This window comes from Lissotriton helveticus, chromosome 3_1 (genome assembly GCF_964261635.1).
Source record: "Lissotriton helveticus chromosome 3_1, aLisHel1.1, whole genome shotgun sequence".
NCBI classification, from domain to species: domain Eukaryota; kingdom Metazoa; phylum Chordata; class Amphibia; order Caudata; family Salamandridae; genus Lissotriton; species Lissotriton helveticus.
In genome coordinates, this window is record NC_136061.1 from 1680201501 (window position 1) to 1680229472 (window position 27972).

Sequence of the window (27972 nt, forward strand, 5' to 3'; positions counted from 1 at the left end):
CTGTTAGTTGAGAAGTGTGCACCAATTCACTGTTGTTTTCCTCACTCCTGGTCCTGATTGTTCCCGGAGCTCCACTAGAGAAATGACTGTCCCATTGATGAAAAAGACGTATATACCAATAAATCCCTCTTTAAAACCGTTACTGAAGGCGCCCGTGTTCCTCTTTTCCCCGACACCTCCCGTCAGACCAAGTTCAGTGGTCGAACTTCCACACGTCCCGACCTCCTCGGGACAACTGGTGTCAGAAGTGGGATCTTCACCACCATCCGTCTGTAACAAAAAGATGGAGGTCCTGATAGAGCACATCATTAAAGGCCAAGAAAAATTGGAGAGGGCCGTGGAAAGCCAGCTCACGTCAGCACAGGCAGACCGTGATATGTTTACCACAACAATAACGGCCCAGTTGGACAGTTTGAGAAATGTGCCGCCTCCCACGCAGGTCCTTCCTGGCGAGGTGCGCCTGCACAGCCCCCACCCCACAGGTATGGCCCTCCAGAAATACGTGCACCGAGAAGATCCTGACGCCTTCCTTTTGAATTTTGAAAGGGCCGCCCAGGCGATGAGCTGGCCGGAAGAGAAATGGCTGTTCTTTTTGGCTCCTCTCCTCACAGCGGAGGCTCAATCGGCTTATCAGGCCGCTAACCCCCTGGGTACTACCCCCTATGCGACCATTAAGATGGTAATCCTGGATCATTTGGGTCTGGACCAGGAGGCCTATAGAGTACGCTTTAGAAAAGAAAGAGGGGTTCAAGGGGAGAACCCGAAGACCCTTTTCTTCAGATTAAAGATGGCAGCAGATAAGTGGCTGCGTCCGGATATATGCAGCAAAGAAGATATACTGAACAAGGTGTACTTGGAACAATTTATGGAGGCGTTGCCCTATGCCACCCAACGCTGGCTGCGTCAACACGTGGGAATTTCGGTTGCACAAGCCATCGAGATGGCGTCCCAATATGCGCGGGCTCAGCCCAAGACCCCCTCTTGGGAGCATGAGAAAGCCCTCAAATCCCTGCCTCCCCCTAAGGTGGACAAAAGACCTAAAACCGGGACCGAGGTCCCCAGACTGTTTCGACCAGCGGGAATGATGTCTACCCTAAATAAAGGTCCGCAGTGTTTCGAGTGTGGGGAGTGGGGTCACATCACGAGGATGTGCCCCAAAAGAAAGACCCAAGAGGAGCCTATGGAGGTCAGGTACCTCCCAAGAACAGTGATGTACTCCGCGGAAATGGGCAGCACATTCTACATGAGTATGAGGATGAATGGTTATAGGGTAAGGGCTTTGTTAGATTCGGGGTGCAGACAGTCAGTCATCCAAACCCGCTTTGTCAAACAAGAACAGTTGTACCCCCAGAGTCCGGTTTACATAAGGTGTGTACACGGGGATGTAAAGCCCTACCCTGTAGCCTACATTACCATCACGCTACCGGATAGGGAACCCTGTAGGGTCCGGGTAGGGGTGGTGGATTCCCTGCCAGAGGACATGATCTTGGGTACAGACAATCCCGAATTCCTCTCCCTCTTTAGGGAGACCCTTTCCCGACCAGGACAGAGCAAGAGCCTTCCCACCTACCTCTCCCCTGAACCTTGGGTTATTGACCGGAGTTTTCGCTTTGCCCAGGGTGAAGACAGGACTCTGTTCCATGCCTGGGAAAACGCCCATGCACCAAATGGACTCCAAACCCTGTCCTACCCCCGTTTCATGATTAGGAACGAATTGCTATACCGGCAAGCCAAACCAGACGGAGAGCTACAACTATTGGTACCCCGATCCTTTCGTGAACAGGTCCTCTTCTTCGCTCATGCTCATTTGACGTCCGGCCACGCTGGCAAGGAAAAAACCATCGACAGTATTGTCAGACATTTCTTTTGGCCGGGGATCTATCGGGACGTACAGGAGTACTGTGCCAAATGTGAGGTCTGCCAAAGGCGAAATACCCACGGACCCATTGCGGCACCTCTACAGAAGATGCCCATCATAGTAGTACCGTTCGAATGGATCGGCATGGACCTAATCGCTCCTTTGCCGAAGTCGGGTCGAGGACATCTGTATGCCCTCGTGTTTGTCGACTACGCGGCCAGGTTTGTGGAAGCCTTTCCATTGAGAACCGCCACAACGTCCGCCATAGCGGAGAAATTCATAGAGCTGTTTTCTCGCATTGGGTTCCCCAAGGAAGTGCTGACGGATCAAGGGACCCCCTTCACCTCAAAATTGATGAAAGAAGTATGTGCCTCGCTGCACATCAAACATCTGAAGACCTCGGTGTACCATCCCCAGACCGATGGCCTAGTGGAAAGGTACAATCAGACCCTCAAGTTGACCCTGAAGAAAATGCTGACAGCCGAAGGACCGACCTGGGACCGACTTCTACCCATCGCCCTTTATGTTATACGGGCCCAGAAACAAAGCAGCCTGGGGTGTTCGTCCTTTGAGCTCTTATACGGTAGACCGCCTTGATCCCTCTTAGACATCACGTGGGAAAACGAGGCATCACAAGAACAAAAGAGTATGTTGGAATACACAACGCAATTGAGGACCAAACTGGGAAAATTACGAGAACTAGCATACTCCAACCTGGAACACCAACAAGAAAGGTACAATAGGACATATGATAAAGGAAAGAAGCTCAGAAGACTTGATGTCGGAAAGTGGGCTCTCGTGTTGTTACCTGCCATGAGCAAAAAAACAAGAATGAGTGGCAAGGCCCGTTCCAGATCGTTGAAACCATCGGGTAAACCACCTACAGACTACGCCTATCACCTAATAAAACCTAAACATACCACATCAACTTACTTAAAGAATGGCTGGGCCCAGTACCCAGAGCGGGTCATTTCGTTGGTCAAACGAGCAGCCCCTACGCCTCCACCTTGGATCATCTGGTGGTAAACCCGGGGTTGTCCTCCCAAGAGAAGACCGAGTTATCAGAAACGCTGAAACCCTTCGCCGACATCTTCTCTGACCTACCAGGGAAAACCGATTTAGCAGAACACTGCATTGAAACCCTTCCCGGAGAAGTAGTTAAACAAAGACCTTACAGGATCCCTGCAGCAAAAAAGAAACTGTGCGACGGGAAGTCCAAGACATGTTGAGATTAGGGGTAATCCGGCCATCCCAGAGCCATTGGTCATCCCCGATCTTGATGATACCCAAGCCCGACGGGTCCAAACGCTTCTGTATGGACTTTCGGGCCTTGAACGCGGTGTCCCACTTCGATACCTACCCTATCCCTCGGGTGGACGACTTAATAGAGAAAATAGGTGACGCCCGATATATCACCACCATAGACCTCACGAAGGGGTATTGGCAGGTGCCTCTTCGTGAGGAGGATAGGAAGAAAACCGCCTTTGTGACGGACGAAGGAGCCTATGAATTCACGGTCCTTCCCTTTGGACTCCATGGGGCCCCGGCGACCTTTCAACGCCTAATGAACCGAGTCTTGCAACCTTACATATCGTTCAGTTCAGCCTACCTGAACGACATCGTCATTTATAGCAAGAACTGGAAGGATCATCTCCAACATCTGAAAACCATCCTTACAGCACTACGTCGAGCGGGACTCCACATTAATGCAAAAAAATCTAAGGCAGCGTTCCATAGCGTGAATTACCTGGGGTATGTACTAGGGGAGGGTACTATTGCTCCCCAAAGCAAAAAAGTACGAGCCATAGCTTCAGTTCTGTTTCCCGCTACCAAAAGAGATCTCCGAGCCTTCCTGGGACTGGTAGGGTACTACCGCCGGTTCATACCATGCTTTGCCGAGGTGGCTGCGCCCTTAACCGACCTCCTCAGAAAAGACACGAAGGCCCATGAATACAGGCATCCCTCACCCGAATCCTTGAAGGCCATTCAGTTCCTGAAGACCACCATGATCACGGCCCCTGTACTGGTATCCCCAGATCCCACTAAGCCCTACGTGTTAGCCACCGATGCCTCCAATGTGGGTATAGGGGCGGTATTATCCCAAGTCAGCAAGGAAGGGGTTGAACACCCGGTGTTATTTGTAAGTAGGAAGCTTTTCCCCAGGGAGTGTAAATATTCCACTATCGAGAGGGAGGCCCTGGCCATAAAATGGGCGATTGAAAAACTCAGATTCTATTTGGAGGGCAAACCATTCATCCTTCATACTGACCATGCCCCCTTGAAGTGGATACACCAGAACAGCAGCCATAACCCCCGGGTATTGCGATGGTTTCTGTCTTTGCAGCTGTATTCCTTTACGGTACAACATAGGAAAGGGAAAGACAATGGTAATGCGGACTTTCTTTCCCGCGTGTTTCCTCTCCCCGAACGGGAGATGCCAGGGGGGGAGGAATGTGACGGGCCTGCGGACCGGACATGACTATACCTACGGACTGGTGGTCCACCACCCCCCTTTCACCATGCCCCTTGTCCCCACAGTTACCACCTTGTTCTTGGGTCGAGGAACCAGAGTCCGGCTGGACAGAAGACAACAACTCTTGGGGTCCCTTTAAGAACGCGAAACATGAGGACGAAGCTCCACCCCTCGACGGCGTAATGACGTCAAAAGCAGGAAGTACAGAAGTCTCGTCGGACGGCGTTTCCCCGGAGGCTGCGGTTATAGGAGAGGACGAACGGAGATATTCGGAGGAGGCGAGAGACATCGAGTGCGACAAGCCAGGAGGCCAACGTTTCAATGTTTCGCCCCGCCACGTTCCCACGGGAGGAGCGTGGCTCCAAGAGGTACGGGGCCGGGTAGCGGGTTGGGTCGGGCGGAGGAGGCAGCCCCGTGTGTAACGAGTACAGCCCTAAGACTTCCCCTACCTCTTCACGCGCACTTCCCCATACCCCCTGTTAGTTGAGAAGTGTGCACCAATTCACTGTTGTTTCCCTCACTCCTGGCCCTGATTGTTTCCGGAGCCTCACGTATACCTGACCCCAGTTTCCTTTTGTTTTCAGTACCGGAGTGGACCCACCAGGAGAGAAAGGTCAATGGCCGGACCAAGACCACCCCTGTCCAGACACCGGGACTACGCAAGCTGGAGAAAGCTATCTTTACTTTGGACCCCGCTGTACATACTAGAGAAAGGACTGTCCCATTGATGAAAAAGACGTATATACCAATAAAGCCCTCTTTAAAACCGTTACTGAAGGCGCCCGTGTTCCTCTTTTCCCCGACACCTCCCGTCAGACCAAGTTCAGTGGTCGAACTCCCACACGTCCCGACCTCCTCGGGACATAAAGTAAGAAAAATTAACCATTCTATTGTGTGTCAATTTAGATACCGTATATAGGCTTCCCGTTTATGCCCTTATATAGGCACAATTCACATTGCCCTTATTTAGGCATAGAAATCCAACTCTTATTTAGGCAATATCCATGCTAACCGAATACTAGCATGGTCACCTACATCCGTCTATCCACATCACAATGAGTTCTTGGAAAACCAGACTCTTAAGCCTTTAGGACTTCCACTTGCTTGGATTATTGATTTCTCCAAGAACTCATTTATTATGCCTGAACATCAATTCCTTAGGGGTTCATTCATGATGTTCCTCTGCCCGACTTTTACGTCAATACCAGCATTCCTAAACACCTTCAAGGTATGAATATACCCCTACTTGCCATGGCAAGTCATCGCTGTATACTTGCCCGGCTCGCCACGGCAAGTTTGGAAGGAAGTCGAGTCCCGCACTGACCTATCGCTGCCATCCTCCTCGCAGATAATCCAGCTCCAGTGTTTCTGACTCCTCTTGCGGGGTGTTAGAGATCGAGACCCGGAAAAAGATTCCAACTTCTCTCATTTTAAGGTATGGAGCAGACTAGAACCTAGAGGGACTTTTGGCAAATCTTGGCAACACCAATCCAAACTATAGCTAAACTAGACTATAGAAAAACAGCACCTACTTCTTACCTCGTACTACACTTAGGTTAGGTACACTGGGGTAGAACTAGCTAGAAGCACCTGACGAGTATTCACATTTTAGCCTGTGTTATTTATGTATGTATTATTATGAATATATGTCATAGCTACAAACCATGCTATTGCAGTATTATTTTATCGCTGTACGTATTAAACTTCGCATTCTGTCTTAAGATTGTAGCAGTTCATATCTCTTGCCCGAGAAATAAGACTGCTCAATAAACCCTTTTTATTGAAACGCCCTTCTACCTATTTCTGTGTAATCTCTGTAGAATCGAAACATGCACGATTGACTGAGTGAAACTGTTATCTATTGTTTCCACCATTCTGAGACTGTTCCGATTCTAAGGAAAAGAAAGTTGTCATGTTTATGCGGTTGTCAGAAACTAACGCCTTCTTGTTTATTCGAGAAGTTTCTAGTGTCCTCTGAGTTAGCTGGCACACACAAGTAATTAAGTTTAATGTACTCGATAGAGGCATACTGACCTCAGTCCTATGCCAAAACTATAGTGTATATTATTCCAATGCGCAGAGCCTATCAGGGATATAGGAACTATACTGAATGGCGCCCAACGGTTTAATAAGGCACTAATTTAACGCTAGATACTGAAGTAACTCAGTTGTGCTTTTCTTAGAGACCCTTACTCATAAAACTCCATAAGACGTCTGGAGTGGGTAGGGATAATATCCACTATAGCTGAGTAGGGCGAAAATCATATGCATTAGCTGTTTGGCTTGTTCAGTGTTGAAGGATACAGTGTTCCAAAATATTGAGCACCTTATCTTTGGTCCCTTGAAAGTTGCTCTGCAATTTTCATTAAACAATGTCCGAAAACAGCACAAACACCGGACCCGCTGGAGCTGTACCCAACCATGTTGCAGCAGCTTTAGAATATACAGGTTTGAATGAAAACAACGAAAATGCGATAATCATCGCTCCAAATTTAAGGAGAGCCATCACTCTAAACCCTTAAAATATGGCCTAACACCAAGAGGTGGTAGAACAGTTTTTGTGATAGAGACACATAAATCTCACCAGACATTGATATTCTGCTCATGGATAGTATTCCCTGAATCACATCCAGTAACTGAAATCTTTCATTTCTACAAAGAAGATGATCCACCTGAGGAATATATTTCTTTCAAAGATATTGAAATTACATTCACATACCAGGAGCATGATCTCTGGTTTGAAGGCGCCTAAAACATTATAATCACATTACCAGACTCGGTCCACTAGGTAGACCAAGAGCAACATAGCCGATTTTAGCTGGTTACACACCTCATCCTGACATCGAAGAAATGTCGGATGAAGAATTACTTGCTCAACTCAGAGATAATCAAAATATAAGACACACGTCTCACCAGGGGAATGCACCAAAAATCACTCCACAGACATTGCACGCAATCATGGGTAAAATGCCAACAAAACGTGATCGAATTCCATTCTGGTTAGCTAAAAAAAATACTCAAATCGGGGGGCGTGGCTAGCAGCAGTTCGAAATGGCCGCTGCCTATCTCACACCTTCTCTATCAAAAATCCTTAATTATCCGGTGCCATCCCTGACTAAATCGAGTCGGGTACAAGAGCGAACCCTCCCCGGATCCCCCTGGGAGGCTCCCAGAGGTGGTGGCGATGCTGTCGCCATTTCTGAGTGAAGCGGTAATGGCGGACCCCCGGTGAAGGCGGCACCAAACTCTGGCCCTACGAGGCAGCGAAGGCTGGGCCTGCCAAGTGGCAGTGCCGCGATATACATATCCCGCGGACTGACAGCGGCTACAAGATAAGAGGCGGATAGGTGCAGACTGAGGGCGCGCTCTGCTAGAGGCCCAGGTACACCTAGAATTATGCAAGGCCCCGGCGTCTGGGCCTAGACGGAGTGGGGCACGGCCGCGACTTTGGTGGCCCGTGGAATGACACAACGTGAAGCACCGGCACTGGGGCAGTGAATGTAAGCGGTGGGGGAGGATCGCATCTACATGTTTCTGATGCGGCTGGGTCGGGCGTACTCAGGACAGTACTGCGAGTCGCCCAACTGAAGAGGCCCAAACCGTGCTGCAGAAATTGAGGTCCCTGGTTGAGGCCTATTTGCGGTGCAGTCCCTAGCTGGTGGCTCAAGCTGAGGAGTGGCTGGAACCTGCACTACCTCTAAACTGGTGAGTGTTCTTCGTAAGAGGTACAAGGACTGGTGGCAGCGGTGCAGTGACTGCCCCCCCCTTACCCGTCGTCTTCTTCCTGGGCACCAGAGGGGTGACATTGGAGTGCTGCTCATTGGCGGGCCTTTGGTCCTTTGGAAACATCTATACCACCAGCCTGGTTTGGAGTGCCATAGGAGGCGCGTGGCAAGGACTATTACCTGACCCACGGTGCAGTGGAGTCGCGTGCCATTGGAGGACCCTCTTGCCGATGTATATGTGAATGGTGAGACCCGCAGGTGGCGGGGGAGGACTGGCAGACGGTGGGAGAACCAATATAATCCCCCTGAGTGCTGGTAGAGTGTTGGCACTGAAAGCACGATTCCCGTGTGTAACTGCAGTGACTTCTGGGGAGAGGTGCTAGAGCTGGAGTTGTTTGATTAACTCGATGCACTGACCATATTCCCAGCAATTGTGCCCGGTGAAGGCAATTGCGCCGGTCCAACTTAGATATACTGAGGAGACAACTCTGAGGTAAAGATACTCTGCCTTGACTGCCCCCCGTACCTCATCGGGTGTGCTGGCTGGAAGCTTCTGACATGGCGACAGGAGGGAAAGGTCCCAGGGTTAACCCCCAAAAACAGCTAGCAAAATGTGCTTGGTCCAAGGCCGGAGACAAAAGTAGCTCCCCGAGATCAGAGAAGGAAGGCGACACAGCGAACTCGGCGCAGGACTCGGAGCCCACCCTTCATGATGTTATGGCGGCTATCAGTGGAGTGCAAACGTCAGTGGACTCTGTTAATGTTGAGGTCCCACTCCTTCGAGCCGACTTCCGCAAGATGGATGAGAGGGTCAAGGAGCTAAAAATAGTCACCAGTTCCTGACAGACGGATACCTCAGAGCTGCAAACACAGATTCTCAAACTGCAGAAAAAGCAGGAAAGAATGTCGCAGCAAATCGATGACTACGAAGGCCGTGCCCGCTGCAATAACATTCGCATTTTGGGAGGGGCGGAGGGGCCGGCTGCGGACCTATTTGTGGAGGACCTCATCACGAAGCACCTTAAACCCAAGACTCTATCCAGCTACTTCTCAATTGAAAGGGCCCACAGAGTACCAGGAGGTAAACCAAGACCTGGAGCGCCCCCGAGACCCATTATTGCGCAAGTTTTCAACTACTGTGACAGAGACATTATCCTACAGACGGCATGCTCCAACCCCCCTCTGAAAATGGATAATTATGAGGTGGCCTTCTTTCCTGATTTCACGACCAAGGTGCAAGCTCAAAGACGCAGTTACCAGGCGGTAAAGAAGGAACTTAGAGACAGGGAGATCAGATATGCGATGCTGTTTCCTGGGCGCCTGAGAGTCGAATCTGATGGCAGTCCTGGTTTTTTGACTCCCCGGAGACAGTCTGGGAATGAATGGACTGCTGGAGCATGGTGGTGAGCCAGAGGAGGGGTCCGCAGGGTAAACCAGGCCAACGCAAAGAAGCTCAAGTGGAGACGGTCCAAGGAGGCCCAGCTGATGATCCTAGCCAGCTTGAGGAACAGGACTGATGGACATAGGCGATAGGAATGGAGCGCTCACGCTGGGACACAAACGAAAGAGCAAGTAATGGGGCCGGGGGGCCGGGCGGAGGGTGACACCATTTATTGTGTGATCTGTTAACAAAGAAATTCCTAAAAATATGACACGTACTATTGGATCGTCTAGATGCGATTTGGGAGGGACTCAATTGGCTCAAAGTGGATGGCTGTAATTCCAGTTCTTATGATTTGAATCAACGGGAAGGGGGGCTGCTTTACCCCGTGTATTTTCACATTCTAGGGGGGAGAGAAGCACTCTGCCAAGTTTTGGGGTGTGTAGTTTTGAATCCAAGGGCAGGGGGGCAGGGAGGGGAGGAGGCTGTGGAGCGGGGAAAGGGGGGTTGTTTCAAGGTTGCTTGGTTTATTGATGTAATGATTGTTTCACCGGTACCAGTGAGTGCACAATGTGAAGGAAAGCTTAATAATGTGCTATTAGACTGAAAGCATTCAATAAGTAGGATGGCTGCATTGACTGTTGAACGGCAATTGCTAAATGAGCGGGTTTATGTTTTCTCCTACTTTGACACGATCCTAAGGCAGGAACTAAGGGTGACACGCAGTTATGGGGCAGGATAGTAAACGATCTCTGGCGGTAATGTCCTAGAACATAAACGGGATGGGCAATAGAATTAAGAGGGGAATAGTGTAACAATACCCGAAGAGACATGCGCCGGATGTGGTCTTGCTGCAAGAGACCCATCTGGTAGGTCAGAAATCCAAGGCCCTCACTAGGTGGGGGTATAAACTCTTGGCACATGCAGACTACACTACGGGCTCAAGGGGTACAGCTATGTTGGTGAAAAAGACCACACCCCTTATTGTACGCAAGACATGGGTGGACACTGCAGGCCGGTTTGCGGGGGTGGAGGCCCAATGGGATGGGAAGGATATCAATGTACTCTCTGTCTATCTTTCGTCCGCTCTGGGCAGGGAAGCGCTGGAAGACCTGGGTAACAAGCTGACTGGACTCCGGAAGGGCGTACTGATTATGGGAGGAGACTATAACATAACTCTAGATGATATGGTTTATCGCCAACCACCAAGGCCACAAGACAAATCTAGCGACCTCCTTCCCGGTTTTGCACAGGCATTGGGTCTGGCAGATGTAGGTCAAGTACTTCATCCCACCGACAAACTATTTACCTTTTTCTCCAATGCCCACCGCAGTTTATCACATATTGATTACTTCTTTACGCATCTGTCCTCAATAGGCTACTTTGCCCAGTATAGAGTCCTACCTAGAGGGATCTCAGATCTGGTCTGGATGGAAGAGTGATTAACCCATGGCTCCTAGACATCCCAGACATTAGAGACGGACTCCGTACACAAACAGAGAACTACTTTACTGAGAATGTGGGTTCTGTTGATTCCACCTGAACAATCTGGGAGGCATTCAAGGTGGTGCTCTAGGGTCTAGCCCCGTCGTTAAAGACCGGCTATATCGCCAAACAACAGGAACTCCATGCCAAAGTGGAATCTGACCTTCTTGAACTGGAGCGTGAACATTCGCTAGATCCCTCGCCCGACACCAGTCATAGGCTTCTCCTGAAACAGGACGAATTTTGGATTAAAACCAGGGAACAGATGGTAGACAAGCAACACGCAATCCAACACAGACTCTACGAGCTCAGGGACAGGGCTGGCAGGAAATTGGCGTGGCTGGAGAGGCGGGAGCAAGGCTCTAGATGGGTTCATAAACTAACGATGCCGGAGGGAGACACAGTAGTGTACCCAAAGGAAATAGCGGAACAATTTGCCGATCACTTTGAGAGGGTATACTCCCCCTCTACACACTATATAGCGGAAGACTCCCACCAGCTCCTTAAAGACAGCATTGTCCCAAGCTTCTCAGAGGCAGATAGGGAAACTATGGAGGCAGACCTCTCGATGGAAGAAATAGGCAAGGCCCTGGGACAACTTAAATCTGGAAAAGCGATGGGGCCTAATGGTGTCCCGGTAGAGTTTCTGAAGGCCACAGCCTCTCTGACTGTGCCACAATTGAAAGCCATGTATGAGGAGAGCTTAGAAGATGGTCAGCTACCACTGGATCAGCGACTAGCTACAATAATAGTTATTTATAAACAAGGTAAACCAATGTTCTGCTGTGTCTCCTATAGGCCGATTTCGCTGATAAATGTGGAGACGAAGATACTAGCCAAAGTCCTGGCAAATAGGTTGGCGACAGTTATTACCTCACTGGTCCACTCAGACCAATCGGGCTTTATGCCAGGGCGAAACACAGCCCTCAACCTACATCGTGTACACAACGTAATGGCCCAAAAACAATACATTGAAGAAGACGCAGCTATACTGTCCCTCGACGCCTCCATGGCGTTTGACTCCATAGAATGGCCGTACATATTTGAGGTACTACAGAGGGTGGGGCTGGGCCCCAAGTATGTGGCCTGGGTGAGACTCCTTTATACTGGGGTACTGGGCCAGGTGAGGGTTAATGGCTTCACATCCCGTATGTTCAAACTCTGTAGGGGCACGAGACAGGGGTGCCCACTGTCCCCTGCTGATCTTTGCCCTAGGACTAGAGCTGCTTGCGACCTGGATACGGGGGGACATGGTGGTTCCTGGCATGCGCTGGGCAGCCGACGTAGAAGACCGCATATCACTCTATGCGGATGACATCCTGCTTTACTTGGCATCCCCTTATAAGTCAGGGTGGTATTGGATATATTCAAACATTTTGGTAAGTATTCGGGATACGCGATTAATTGGCGCAAGTCAGTCTTGTTTATGCTGAAAGGAGACGTGCTGCGTCTCCCGTCACGGTGTCCAATAACGGTTGTAACTGGAGAATTTCAATACTTGGGGATTTTTATTACCTCAGACCCAGCCTGTTTTTATGATTCGAACTTGGCCCCACCTCTGGCCAGGCTGCGGGCGGATGTGAAGTATTGGAGGTCCCAGATTCGTACATTAGGGCCGTTGAGAGTGAGATAACCACGCTGCTATGGGACGGTAAAGCCCCCACAATTGCGAGGCAAAAATTGATGAAAAGTTGGTACAATGGGGGCATAGCCCTCCCGGACCTGCAGAGGTATTACTGGGCGGCGCAAATGGTGACTGTTAACTGGATATATCACCCAGCATACGCCCTCGACAGATACCAAACTGATCGCTCTGGATATCTGGGGGCTCTGTATACCACCGACAGGAAAAGCAAGGGGAAGTTCTTCGGACCAACCAAACATACACAAGAAATTTGGCATCTGGTTACCTCTCGGCCGGGATGGGCGGACACTCTCTCGTTGGCCACGCCACTGTGGTTTGCTCAAAAGCCGGGAAGGCTAGGCTACCAACCCGGAGTTGACAAATGGAACCTGATTGGGTTATCAACAGTGGGGGATCTGGTTAAAAAGGGGGCAATACTGACTTTTAGTGAACTCCAGACAAGATAGGTGGCACAGGGAGAAATGTACAGATACCTACAGATCAGACACACGCTGCAGGCAGCTTTTCCGTCTTTTAAAGGCATTTCGGAGTCGTCACCCCTGGAAGTTCGCCTACTTGATGGGCCTCTCAATTCGGAAGCAATATCCTTAACTTACAAGAAGCTGAGTAACAACCTTCCAGACACCTTCCCAAAGCTCAGGGAGTGGTGGCAAGACGACATAGGCCCTATAGAGGATGAAGATTAGCAGTCGGCTCTGATGTCCCCGCGTGACGCAGCCAGCACTCAGAGGTTTCGCCTAATTCAGCTTAGAATACTCCATCGATCATATAATACAGGGACAGGTTTGGCCAAAAACCTAGGGATAGGATCCAAACCTGATGACAGGATGTGTGAGGGGATTTGGGTAGCGGTCCACATTTTACCATACATTGTGGTCCTGCCCCAAGATACGCCCCCTTTGGGAGGGAGCCAGGACTCACATGCTAACAGCCCTGGGGAAAGCTATAACACTAACACCACAGCTCAGATTATTAAATATCTGGGAGGCCACTGACCTAGCAGAAGTCGAATGGCCATTCACAACGCTGGCTTACACACTGGTTAAGAGAGAATTGGCTAGGGGCTGGGGGGACATACACTCACCTTGTGTCACCCTATGGGCCAAAGAAATGGATAGATGTTTGCTGACGGAGACTGAGAGGTCTATAAAGCTCGGGGATGCCCCAAGAAATGGGATAAGAAGTGGTCACGGTGGAACAAACACAGGGGAGATCTAAGTGTGTCACCCATGACTGAAATGGAAATGCAAAGGTAAGAGAGACTGGTAGGAGATTTGTAATGAACGATTCTTGATTAATGTTTTAACTGGAATATTTTGATGAAAGTACGCAATGTGTCGTTCAATCATATAATGTACTACTGTGATTTCAATCAATAAACAAAGTTTAAAAAAACAAATACTCACATCTAAGCGGTATTTTCAAAAACTAGCCCTTATGAGAAACACAGAATTGTAACAATCTGTTTACCAATGGGGATAACACAACATCTGGAAGACTGCTCCACTTGGGGCACAGTCTTTGCTGCTATCTACACTGAAACACATGGTGTTCCGTCTATAGCTGTAATACCTGATGTCCTGAAACAAATTCAAAACAAATATGAGGCAGAGCCTGCTATGAATTTAGGTATGAAGTTACTGAAAAACTTCGACCAGGTCTAAACAATATTATTATCTAATATTAAAGGAGAAGCAGCATCAGTGGCAATCCGCCAGAAGTTAAGGGAATTTGATGTAACAGAACAACCACAAGAATTAGCCAGAATAATTGAAAAATCCTATGAAGAATTCGGCAGAGCCACAACTGTCTGGAGGTCCTGAGAAGGACTCTATTAAATCCAATCCTACCTCGTCTGAAAACAAGTGGGAAAATAACAAACAACATTCAAAAGAGAAATGTTCTCAATCCTGAGGTAGGTCTCCTCAACAGGAGCCCTCTGAAAGAAGGTATAACCTCAGGAATAGGGATAATTTGAGAAAATCTGATAGGTATCAAGATACTGATACATGTTCCTCTCGTACCTTTGAGATATTGTCACAGACATCCGAAAGAAGAGGACGGTCAGATCAAAAAGAAGAACACGTGAAGTCCAAAGACGATCAACACATTCAGAAAGAATGTAGCTGGGTTGAAGATCAGACATGCCGAGAATTCTGAGAACACAACTCAAGAACGGAGAATGGGCTCAAACCATGCTGGACAGTGCAGCAGAAGTACCTATAGCTCACCAGAATCTGAAGTGACTTCTGGAGACAGTGGACTTGAATGAGGACATTCAAGTTGAGACTGTAGAGACCAGGGTTAGCTCTCCACATAGGTTATATGAAATAACTCTCCGGATGGTGGGAGACATACCAAGAAAAGTGAAAGTTCTCTTTTGGGATCATCTTTCAAAGGGTTATGATATACTTCTAGCAGAACAAGACTAGCCACCAGTATTTGTCAGGGAAAGCTCACATGGTGAAGACATCATTAGGCCAGCCTTCTCCAACCATGTTCCAGTACATTTAAAATATACTTATGCCTGGAAATGGGCAGTTGCCTAAGCCCCAGCATTATACAAAAATCATGTAGGATGGGATGAGGATTCACCTCATCATAAGATCCAGTTAAAAAATCAACCAACTGCACAAAGGCTATAATACCCAATTAAGCAAGATGCTAAAACACAGGTCAGGGAGATCTTAGATCAACTTGAATACCAAGGGGTGATTGAAACATGCACCTCATCAATGAACAATCCTTTATTTTCTGTTTCCAAAGCAGACAATATATATCATCTAGTTTTGGATTACAGACACCTAAACTCTTTTTGTAAAACATTTGCAGTGCAAAATGCACATAGTACAGCATTAATGAATAACATCGTGCGTAAAATATAAAACTACAGTAGATATTTCTAACGGTTTCTTCTGTCAACACATAGCACCTGAAAGCAGGTATTTGACAGCTTTCTCAATAATGTGGGCCGAGCGTCAATTTTGTCGACTTCCACAGGGGTTCAAGAATAGCCCGGGGTTATTCTCAGCAAAGGTAGCAGAGTTACTACAAATGTATGATGACGAGACATTGTCATATGTCGATGATATGTATCTGACACACGATGACCTGAACAGGCACTTGAACAGGGTGAACACCATTATATGGGCTTCGCCTCAGAGGGTAATAAATTCAATTTCCAGAAATCAAGAATTGCCCATCTCAACGTCCTTTTCCTAGGATATGAACTATCAAGTGAAGGCAAAAGCCTGGCAGCCAACTTTTTAGAAAAAGGTGCGCTGCTGCAACCTCCAAAAACGCTGACAAACTTAGTCGATTCTAGGTTTCCTGAATTTTGGAAGAACATACATTCTGAACTGCGCAGAAAGGGTTAAATCTCTCTACGAATTAATCAAACCTGATTTTAAAATCACACGTTGGACCCAGGAACATACAAATATCCTGCGTTTACTTCGAACAGATATGTTAGCAACAAAACAATTACAAACACATACGCAACTTAGTGATCCGAATCATTCTGGGTCAATGCAGATTCACCTACTTAACTTTTAACAAAGGTTAAAAAGTACCAATTGCATACAAATCACATTTGTACACGCAGGCAGAAATGAAATTTACATCAACAGAAAAAATTCTGACAGCAGTTCAAACCGCTGTAGCAAAAGAAAGCCCTAGCACAGGGGAAACGCATTATGACTGTAACCCTGTACCAGCCTTAGAGGCAGTTACAAAAGCGAGCATTCCAAATGCAAAAGGTTTACATCAAAGATGTAGTCAATGGGTTAATTCACTTGCTGCAACTGATGTTAGATATGATTTGATCCTTATTTGAAAACACAAGCATTCCTGCAATACGAACACGAATGTCCTCTGCCTACTGAGATTCACCCTCTTGACCAGTACGAACGTATAATTTATACTGAGGTTCTGCACAACCCGCTACAAGGGGTAAGCAAGCTTATAGCGCAGCTTGCACAATCGTTAAAGGTTGTATGCACAATGGCAAATTCAGACCAATCTCTAGGAGATTGTACAGCTCAGCAAGCTGAACTACAAGCATTTAAAATGGCACTTGAAAATACGGATCGCGAATTCCCCACACTCCTAGTGTGCGATTATTTTTACTGTGTTCAATCTTATAATGAATATTTACAGAATTGGCTTCAAAATAGTTTCAAAGAGGTAAAAGGAGGCACAAAAAAAGCACAAAATGCTTTGGGAACAAGTAGTTCAGTTGCAAAACGAACTACAAAACACTCATGTGATGCACACGCTGAGTCATCAATGTGATGAAGCTCACAATGAAGGGAATTCATTGGCTGATGATGCCGCGAAGGGGGCTGTGCAAACGGCTTCCGTAGCTGCAATCACTCGTTCAAAAACAAAAATAGACAATGAAATAATACTGGCTGTCAATGCTTCAAGCAATGGCAGTGGTGCTGTGTTACCTAGAAAGTTTCCACTCATATACTTGTATACAATTGATCCAAACGATGTTCCATTTGCTCGAATCCCTGGAGTGGGGGATAGGGTAATGATAGATTGGTACTAATCCTAGCAGCAAATAAAGGGATCGCCTCTGCTCATGCTGGTGTTTCCGCCACAGTATCATTATTAAAACAGAGATACTGGTGGCCCAGCATTAGGAAACAGACCAAAACCTATGTTTTGGACTGTAAAATATGCCAAACGACGAACGCCTCTACTGTGAACCATCCTGCGCAGACCCCCCTGTTAATTTCAGACAAACTATTAGCGTGTGTTTACCTGGACCCCTGTGGTCCTTTACAAAGGGATGGTAACTATAAATATATCATGGTCACAGTGGATTCATGATCAAGGTTCCAATGGATGTGGCCTCAGAGCTCAGGTGATGCTCTAACTGTTATAAAAGATTTGTGAGCCTTTATTGGCACATACGCAATTGGCACACTACACTCTGACCAGGGTCCTGCGTTTAGCTCTCGAGTTTACAGAGAGGCCATGGCCAGTTTGGGCGTAGCATTGCTGGATTCTTCTCCATTCCATCCTGTGGGAAATTCTGTTGTGGAAAGAAAAAACAGGACATAAAGCAGTCTATAACAGTTAGGGTATTAGGTTTGGGTGATGGGTGGATCAAACATCTTTGTGGCGTCCAACGCTCATTAAATAATTTGCCAAGAATTTCCCAAGGGGGTGTCACTCCATATGAGGTTGTATTTGGGACTAGAATGTTGGTACCGGACCTTGACATGAAAGGCACAGTGGTGGAAAATAATGAATTTGATATCAAAGATCGTTTGGCTGTTTTACAGGACTTCACTGAACTAAGATTGAAACAAAGCAACGTGTTCTTGATGCCAACCGCCACTGGGGAAAAACCAGCCGTCCCATCAAGGCCTGCCTGGATCCCAAAGCTTGGTGATCTAGTCAGAGAAAAGATCGCCGACAAGAAGGGATTTGGGCCTTCTTACAGACAACCAGTACCTGTCCTAGCAATCCACGGATCAAGAACAGTACTTTTGCCGCCCCTTGCTGGTAAAAAAGGGAAAAGATTTGTTTCCATCAACGTCATCAAACCACACTATGTGGCCAATACTAAGCAGTTGGCAAAGTGGACTCCAACAATGTAGCAAACGCACTCCTCTAGCTACAATCCAAGAGGTTCAAACTGAGAGACTCATCACCTTTGAAGATTCTACAGTGAGAAATGAAGGACTAAGCAACAATTCTATGGAACTCGTTCCTCTTGAAACCCAAATAACAGTTCATCCTGATACACCTGTCTACAACGAAGTAACAAGTAATCAACTGGTTCCAGCGATTTCAACGAATTCTGTTGCAATTCCGACCATTGACAGAACTGCCTCTGGCTATTTCATTAACTTTGATACGCTTTATGAGGATCCCAGCGAACCTGAAACAACGCCAGCACAAAGTACTTTCAAAGAACATGCAACAGATTTTTTTCGTCTCCTGAAAAAGACTTCTCTAGTTTCACTATGGATTGAACTATGGATTGTTTTGGGAATATTCTTCTTTCTACTTTTGTTAGCTCTTGTAATAACTCTGGGTATGCTGATAAATGGAAGATATATTCAAATGGACACAGCAAGTAAAAGAGTGAACTTACATCTCCAACCACACAAGTCATCCTATCGTGAAGCAAGAGACTTGTCAGCAGTGAACATCACAGCCGTTCCTATACTGGATGGTTCCAACACTTATTTAAAATTTCATTAAATGACTTTATTACCTCTAGTACCCTTTCCGACGATTGGGACTTTGAGACTGTTACTAACATGATTTCTGATCTAGAAATGTCTGCGATATTCACATATCATGAATATTTGGAGTGTTCATCAGACGATGAACAAATGTATTGTTATAACCAATATGGTCCTCATTTCTTGCATAAGACTGCAACACCTAGAAATGCATTTATGTATAACCAATGGGAACATTGTCCTACACCTCCAAAGGGTACCTCAAAATCCTTTGCAAAGAAATGTCCATTTTTTTTAGGGTTCAACTTGTCAAATCCAGAAACGTTTTTCTTTAGAAATGTGAACAAGACAGGAATGAAAAATATGTTAACCAATTCAAAACAGATTTATTCTGCAGCCTTTATTGCCCAACTGTCTAGACAGGGTTTTGACTTGTGGAAAGACAATATTGAGACAAAATCAGTCTGGGGTACAAAAGATTGGCAAGTGCAGGGGGTAGAAGCTTTGTTTAGAGCCTGCATCATCCCTCAAGTAGAGAAGGGGTGGGTAACCCAATACACCCTTGCGGGCTTGAGCAGATACAGTGAGTTAAAAAAGTTGCCTGCAAGGGAATTTGTTTAAACTGATTATTTGCCAGAAGTCGGATTTATTTAATATTTGTGTTAATGAATCCGGCCCAAGTCAATTGGTATCTGATGATAATTCGTTTCACCTCTATATGAGAGAGAGCATTCATATGAAAAAAAGAAGAAAAGAAAAGCCACACGGGAAATCTTTTTATCAAAAAGTTATTATTTCTTTCTGTATATCTTTTTCTGCAAATTTTTTTTAAGGGTACATATCAATCATTACAATTCATCAAAATGCATTCAGATGAAAAAGAAATCAAACAATTTCTCCTATAGTACATCGGAATAAAAAGTCCAAACTAAAACAAATATCAGAATGACTTCTAATTTTCACTAAAAGAAAATCACTTCTGTAGTGAATAACAGATATAGATTGGGACTTTGTAGTCAACATTTCGGTCTTTTTGTTTACTCCTCAAGACCTTCTTCAGGACAAAAGAAATTTGCATCTAACAATGACCTTATATTTCAGATCCCACCAGGGATTAAAACAAGCCTCTGTGTGACAATTGTGGTTTTCTGAGTGTATATCACGCACTGGTCTGAGTACAAGTACGTTTTGTTCCTCAGTTGAAATATTTCTTTAATGTTGTTCTGTTTTTTTTTTTCCACTTACAGGGATTTGTGGAAAAATTGTTGGCATTCGATCAAGTCCTTCCTGTCATAACGGCTGTATAACGGCGTGGTCACATGGAAAAGATTGCTGGTTTTTTCATGTGACCATGTGATCACAGCTACTGTGGCATGTTGCCAGGTATCCCATATCTAGTAACAGTTACATCCAGGGTCCCTTGCTGTATGCAAGTCTTGTTCCCTCAAATAAAGACAGCCAGGGAGTCGCCTTTATGGCCTTCACTGAACTTCTCTTTTATATGAATTGATACTCTAAGCAGAATGAAAGCCATTCTTTTGCAACAAACAGTGCCTCAGACCTCGGCCAAAGAAACCTATGATCTACAAGTCGCAAGGAATTCAGCCGAGATACAAGCCCTTTTGAATACAAACTGCCCTGTACATTTCTCAGAAATGTTGGAACGTATCTTAAACATGTCTGATACGAGCAGTATTGTACATGTATTTAAGAACGTGTGTCCAGGACTGTTAGGACTGTTAGCACCTTTTCAAGTTGTCCTCGAAATAATTCCCACCTTCGTGCACTCTCTGTTTGGCGGACTGCCACTAATTTTAGCACTCATTGCAGGGATCCTATTTTTGCTCCTACTGCTACAATATGGCAAGCCAAATCACCAGCGTCACTCCAACCACCATAGAGAGAGCTCTACTGGAGATTAGGTGTCGTGAGCGCATCATCCAAATTTTAGGTTTATCTCGTCTACGAGAATTAAATACCACATTGTTTCTGTCATTCAGACCAATCTGGCAAGATTGCATCTTACCTGTTCTACGCTGCCTGCTTTGCGGTGAAGAATGCGTGCTAGACATCTGTCCTACACTTCCATCAGTCATGCCAACGGATATCGATACTCTGCTGGATCTGGTAACGGCCCATGCTGTGTGTTGTCCCCAGCGGCTACCAATCCTGATGACTGCATTTATTGAGATCTCACTGACGCAAATTGCTACTGCTGCGGTACGAGAAGAAACAACAGGCACGCAGGTATCATCGAAATGGAACATTGCTGACACTCCCAATGCAGGAAGCAATGCTTTACATCTATGTACGGTTAGTCTTCTAAACGAGGTAATCCAACTTTCACCTACAACAGTAGACTACTTTTTGTCTACAGGATTAGAATATTTCATGTTTTCTCCATCCCCATACACTGACTTTTGATTCAGCACACAGTGTACCGGCAAGACTGTGAATTTGGCCTTCATTTTTCAAAACAAAGACTAAACTTGGAACTTTTTCCTATGATTAAGTTTTTTTTCAAAATTTGCATTTTTCTTTTTTATGGCACAATAATCTGCTTACAGTAGAACTATTGATAGAGAACAGATTTCTCTGAGACACTTTTAGAGACAATATGTCACCTTGTCAATAACAATTGTTTTATGTAACTTGACATGAAATGGTTTCGGCTTCTTTCTTCTGTATTTATGAGCCATTTCATCATATGTATATATGTTCATTCATTTAGCATTTGCTGTAAATATATGCTTGGAATGAAACATTGCTTTAATATGTACAGCAGCATTGCATTTTTTATGCATAGCAACAGTTTTAATGCATTTTTTACAATGTGTTCTAGACATGTTTTTAGCAATTCATGTGTAGCTATATTTTAGATATGTTCAGCATATTTAGAATTTTGTAATGTCGTTCATACGAAACGGGAGTGGGTGTTGTGTGTCGATTTAGATACCGTATATAGGTTTCCAGATTTATTCCCTTATATAAGCACAATTCACATTGCCCTTATTTAGGCATAGAAATCCAACCCTTATTTAGGCGTTGTCCATGCTATCCGAATACAGGCATGGCCACCTACATCTGTCCATCCACGTCACAACGAGTTCTTGGAAAACCAGACTCTTAAGCCTTTAAGACTTCCCCTCGCTTGGATTATTGATTTCTCCAAGAGCTCATTTATTATGCATGAACATCTATTCCTTAGGGGTTCATTCATGGCGTTCCTCTGCCCGGCTATTATGTCAATACAGGCATTCCTAAACACCTTCAAGGTATAAATATGCCCTCACTTGCCATGGCAATTCACAGCTGTATACTTGTACGGCTCGCCACGGTAAGTTCGGAAGGAAGTCGAGTCTCCGCCTGACGCACTGACCAGATGCTGCCATCCTCCTCGCAGAGAATCCAGCTCCAGTGTTTCTGACTCCCCTTGCGGGGTGTTAGAGATCGAGACCCGGAAAGAGATTCCAACCTCTCTCATTCTAAGGTATGGAGCAGACTAGAACCTAGACGGACTTTTGACAATCCAAACTATAACTAAACTAGACTATAGAAAAACAGCACCTACTTCTCACCTCGCACTACACTTAGGTTAGGCACACTGGAGTAGAACTAGGTAGAAGCACCAGACGAGTATTTGCATTTTAGCCTATGATATTTATGTATGTATTATTATGAATATATGTCATAGCTACAAACCATGCTATTGCAGTAATATTTTATCTTACTGCTAACGCTGTACGTATTATACTTCGCATTCTGTCTTACGATTGTAGCAGTTCATATCTCTTGCACGAGAAATAAGACTCTTCAATAAACCCTTTTTATTGAAACACCCGTCTACCTATTTCTGTGTAAACTCTGTAGAATCGAAGCATGCACGATTGACTGAGTGAAACTGTTATCTATTGTTTCCACGATTCTAAAACTGTTATGATTCTAAGGGAAACAAAGTTGTCATGTTTATGAGGTTGTCAGAAACTAATCCCTTCTTGTTTATTGAAGACGTTTCTAGTGACCTCTGAGTTAGCTGGCACACACAAGTAATTACGTTTAATGTACTCGATAGAGGCATACTGGCCTCAGTCCAATGCCAAAACTATTGTGTATAGTATTCCAATGTGCAGAGCCTATCGGGGATATAGAAACTACACTACACTTCAAGTCTCGGGAGGATTCAGTAGAATGTTACTTCTGTATAATACAGGAAGCGTTTCTTATGGAAAAAAAGTGCACACTAACGATTCTTGGGCACATATTGTAATTAAGTCTCAGCCCTGTGATTTCCCTTTCAGACCTGGGTAGGAGGGATGCGTGGGAAAATGACAGTGTTGGTTACCAAACACCTCCTGCAACAGTTGCCGTCACTTTAATAACAGCTGCCCCACAAATTGGGAGATCTGTTGATGGTGGAAATTAACACACAACTCAACTGATAGTTTTTTTTAAATGGATGTATGGAGGATAAGGGAAATGTAAGATTAAAAAAATACAACGTTCATCAAGTGGATGAGGCCATCACATTTGTTGTGGAAGAAAGAGATGATGGTTCAGTACCAAATGCAAACCGTCCTTCAGCCCCCATATTCTCTATGTATCTAATTGATTGGTTACCTAGGCTTGAAAAATGCAAAGTAGGGAGGACCCATACAGTTAAAAAATAGTTATAGTTAGTGTACGAGGCTGGCTTTGTATATAGTGCACACTTAATAAGTGATGCACCTTGCACTAATCCGGGCAATCCTTATGGTGATTTTAGTGGTCTTTGAGTACCATAGAAAGCTCAATGTGGTAGCTGTGGAGAGGATGGGATTTGGACCAGAGGAGCCGGGGACACAATGAACCACCCAAAGTAAGTATCCAGGAACCCCACAGTGGCTGTGTGCAGAGTGGTAATACAGCTGTGTGACCAATGGAGAAGTTGCAGTTTTGCAGAAGAAGAACCCTTTCCAGATGACCCCAAAAAATTCCTTTGGAGGACGGAGAGAGCCACCCCTCCCAAGGATGCTCCGGGAACAAAGTTACCTACACCAGGGGAGTCATGTGCAAAGAGGTGAAGAGACGTTGAATACCTCCATAGAAGACAGTGGAAGACTTAGAAGAAAGTGCCTCTGGACAAGTTCAGGAAGGAGTCCAGTGGAATCCAAGTATGGATTCTGGAAGTGAATAACCTGCAATCGGAGGGGACAGAGTCTATGCCACTCAGGAGACACGAAGACACAATCCCCACTGATGTATAGAGGTTCGGAAGAGCTGTCCTGTGGAGTGCAAAGATAAAATTCCAATAACGGAGAGGCAAGGTAAGCATGATGGTGCCTCAAGGACCAAGAGAGCATTGGTGTGTGCAATGGATTGCCATTTACTAAGCAGTGAGAAGAACACATTTCAAACCACCAATCCCAGACAGCTAGTGACATGTACCCGTCTGATAAATAGCAATAACAACATTTTGCTGTCTCCAGCAAAGCAAGTCAACCACTTAATTACGATTAAACAACTACTGTGCTTGTTACCCTAATCAATGCACTTCTCAAGTCCACAGGGGTGGACTTCTTTGAGTCCCGTTTCCAATATAAGCATATAGGCAATGGTCCTTGTTTTGGTAATTGTCATCTGTACTTTTAGATTTCACCCAAAAGTGACAGACCAATAGTGTTGAACAAGAAAAATTAAAAACATTTGAGGATTAGTTTAGTCCTGGAAATATCTGACTAGTCCAAGAAGAACCTAGAGATGGTGGATGCAAATTAACTAAAGGAAATGGAAAATTAATATCCTTTTACGATTTGAAAGGCTCACATTATGCAGAATGATTGCCCAACACATTACATTATGTAATGTAGCTTATTGGACCCTCCTATTCACCACAATATGAATCATTAATTTAGTAATACTAATCTGATAGAGACCTCTAGCCATAGAGTCCTTACCTGTGGACTTCCAGGCGTCAGGCTGGATCTGGAAGATTTTCTAAGCAGTAACCATGCACACCGGTTGGTGACGTCATTCGACTTCACGTGATGTATGGTGTTGAATTTGTCATGGTATATAGGTGACATCTTGCCATGGTGAGGTCAGTTTTTTCCATTCCAGTTAGCGCAGATCCGTCGAAGAGAGCTACCCCCTGGCCTTTTTTGAAAGACTTGTTTGGGACTTTTTGTCCCATTTATTTCGGTGTGTAGGATGTCCAAAAGACCTCTGGGTTCAAACCGTGATACTCCTGTCACCACGACATGTCGGTTACGGACCCCCATCTTGTGTGCCTTTGGTGCCTGGGCCGCGACCATGACCCATGGTTGTGCTCTAACTGCCAGATCATGGTGCCAAAGCTTTGAGGGAGCAGTCCCCAAAGCTGCTTGTGGCCTGGCATCCGGTGCCTTGGAAATCTCACTCCCACTCCCGGTCTCACTCCCGGTCTAGGTCAAGAGGAAGGTCCGAGGACCACTCCAGGGGATCCAAGCCTTCACCTTCCAACTTGAAATCTTTGAAGGGGTTAGGCCACCATAAGAAACAGGTTAGGTTACCATAAGAAACACAAGAAGTTGAAACTTGCTTCGACTTCACCCTTTCCGTCACCCGATGAGATGGAAGAGTCTTGGCGTGTGATGCCCACTCCACGGAGCAGGTGTCTGAGTTGATTCCGCAATTCGTTCCCTTTCTGGGGCCAGGAACAACCCCTGCCCAGATGATAGTTTTATGATGCCATGTGCCCCATATTTGGGTGGCCTGACACTGCCGGCGTGCCTTCAGGCCCCACAGGCTCAGCTGAAGGATCTCCTCTGGGTTTTGCATGGGCGGGTCCAGCGTCCAAGGCTCCTCATGGATCCATACCCGATGACAAAACCCTTGACGACAACGGGGTCCACCAGTGGCCTCAGCCCCATTCTTATCCCTGATGAGACAGAGCCAGTCGGGCATCCACCAATGCTGAGAGCAGTTCCGAAAGGAGCCTTTGGGCTCTGTCGTATCATCAGCCTTATTCAGAAGGGCTAGGATTGGAGGAGGATTGGGAGGGGACGCAGTAATTTTTAGAAGTCCCAACTTACACAGAAGAAATGGACTGATTTTAAGAACTGTATGCCACTGGTTTGGATACCTCCCCAGAGCCTGCCATGCTTTCCCCTCCTAACCTGATTAAGGAGGAGTTAGATTCCTTCACCAGGATGGTGCGTAGGGCTGTGGAGGTCTTAGACCTGCACCTTCCTACTGTGGTAGTCGAGGCCAATGTCTTGACAGAGGTCCTGCAGCCTGGTGTCTCCACCATGGAACCCTTGCTGCAATTTAATGAGGCCTTAACTCATGTTCTTCTTGGGACCTGGTCCAAATCAGTACAGGGGTTCCTGTGAATAGATCAATTGCCTGCCGCCACCGCCTTGCACCACATGACCAGGTTTTCTTCACCTCTCACCCACCCCCGAGAGCTTGGTGCTCTAAGCCTCTACTTTCCGTGGCGCGTTCCCTTCTGCACCCCCAGCTAGTAAATACAAGAGGCTTGATAGTGTTGCAGGGATTCTGTACATACACAGAACTATGCGCAAGAAAACAGGACCTCAGTGTGTAGGGATGTACCAACCTACTACATTAGTACCCATAAACCCAAAACCGACTATCTATAGTGGCTTTCGTTCTCCCCCAAATATCACGAAGCTACAAGTGATTAGACAATCCAGAAGACAACACTCCCTACTCTCTCAGGAATCATGGGAGCAAGACACCTTTTTGCTCACTCACTCGTTCTTGTCCACAATAAGAATTGGCAGAGTCACTGAAATAGTTCAAAATTTTTATTTTACTTATCATGCTCTACAATACAGTATACAAGCCACTACCAGCTGCAAAATGCATAAACTCAAAACAGTTAGCATTGTTACAATTCCATAGAGTACAAAGGGGAAAGTCATTATATAAAGACAGTGGAAAAAGGACAACAAGGCCTAACCACCCTCCCCTTGACTGGAAGAAGTTAATTTATATAAAGGGAATTCTCTGGGATTTTACAACAGACCCCATACCTTAAAGCCTGGATTCAAACTTTACATCATAGGAACAGCGGAGCTCTTCTTCATGGAAAGGCTTTCCCCAAGTGTGTTAAAACAACATGCAACCAAGTAATATCAAAACATGAGTCTCCAGCATTGCAGCTGTGTTTAGCATGTCATGTCTTGGTGCTAGGGACTGACCAGAACAAAATAACAAGGTGCATTGTTTATTGACCTTGCACAGACTAAACTCCAGGAAAAGCAGAGAACGCAAAAAGCAGCCCTGTTCTCATGTGAAAGGCTCAAACATAGTCTTGCAAAAACAAAGTCATGTTGTAACGTGCGCAAAAGCAGCATCAATGCTGCAAAGCTCATGCTAACTTAGTGATGTCAACAATGTCCCTAAGGGCCATATAACACTCTCCCCTTGGTATAGTCATTGGACATAGACAAAGGATCAAAACAGAATTCAAAAGTCAAGCAGAGCTCAAAGCCTTTGAAAAAATTAATTTGAAATAAATCACACAAAAAAAATCAATATTGTTATTAGGGCTTATTGAAATCGTGCTGTCTCCGGGATAATAAAGTTATTATGAAGGAGGTGGTGAATGCATCAAAGTATATGAACCTAAGAATGCAAATCCCTCCAAAAGATCATCCCTATAGTTAGTAGAAAAAAGGGATGCCATCCAATTTAGTAGGTCGAAGGAACAAATGTGCTCCTCGTAATCAGAAGCTTCCAAAAGCAGAACTGTACAACTTGTGTGATATTCGATGAAACGCCAATGCAGGACGTTCTGCGCAGCGGCACAGACATCCCATTCAGCCAATACTCCAAGTGCTGCCGCATGCGGCATACAGCCATCCCCAGAATAAGCCTGGTCATGAGTCTCTAAGAGACCCATCAACTTGTTAAAATCCGGGTCTGGACACAACGTGTTGGAGAGGTATATATCCATTGCCCAATAGAAGGCGCATCACCAACAGTAAAACACTGGTTGCACGCAAGTAAGGTAGGCGAAACAAAAAATTATTCCATAACCCACGCCAAGCAACCTGTTGAATTCGATCACGGTACAGCTGCAATTTGCCTGGTCTGTGCAAAACCACAAGATGATCAGCCATTGCGCAGCAGGAACGGAAGAAGCAGGATTCCACTACCTAATGCTAATACTAAAGGGAAGCTCCGAAGTCTCTGGAAAAAATAGAAAGAA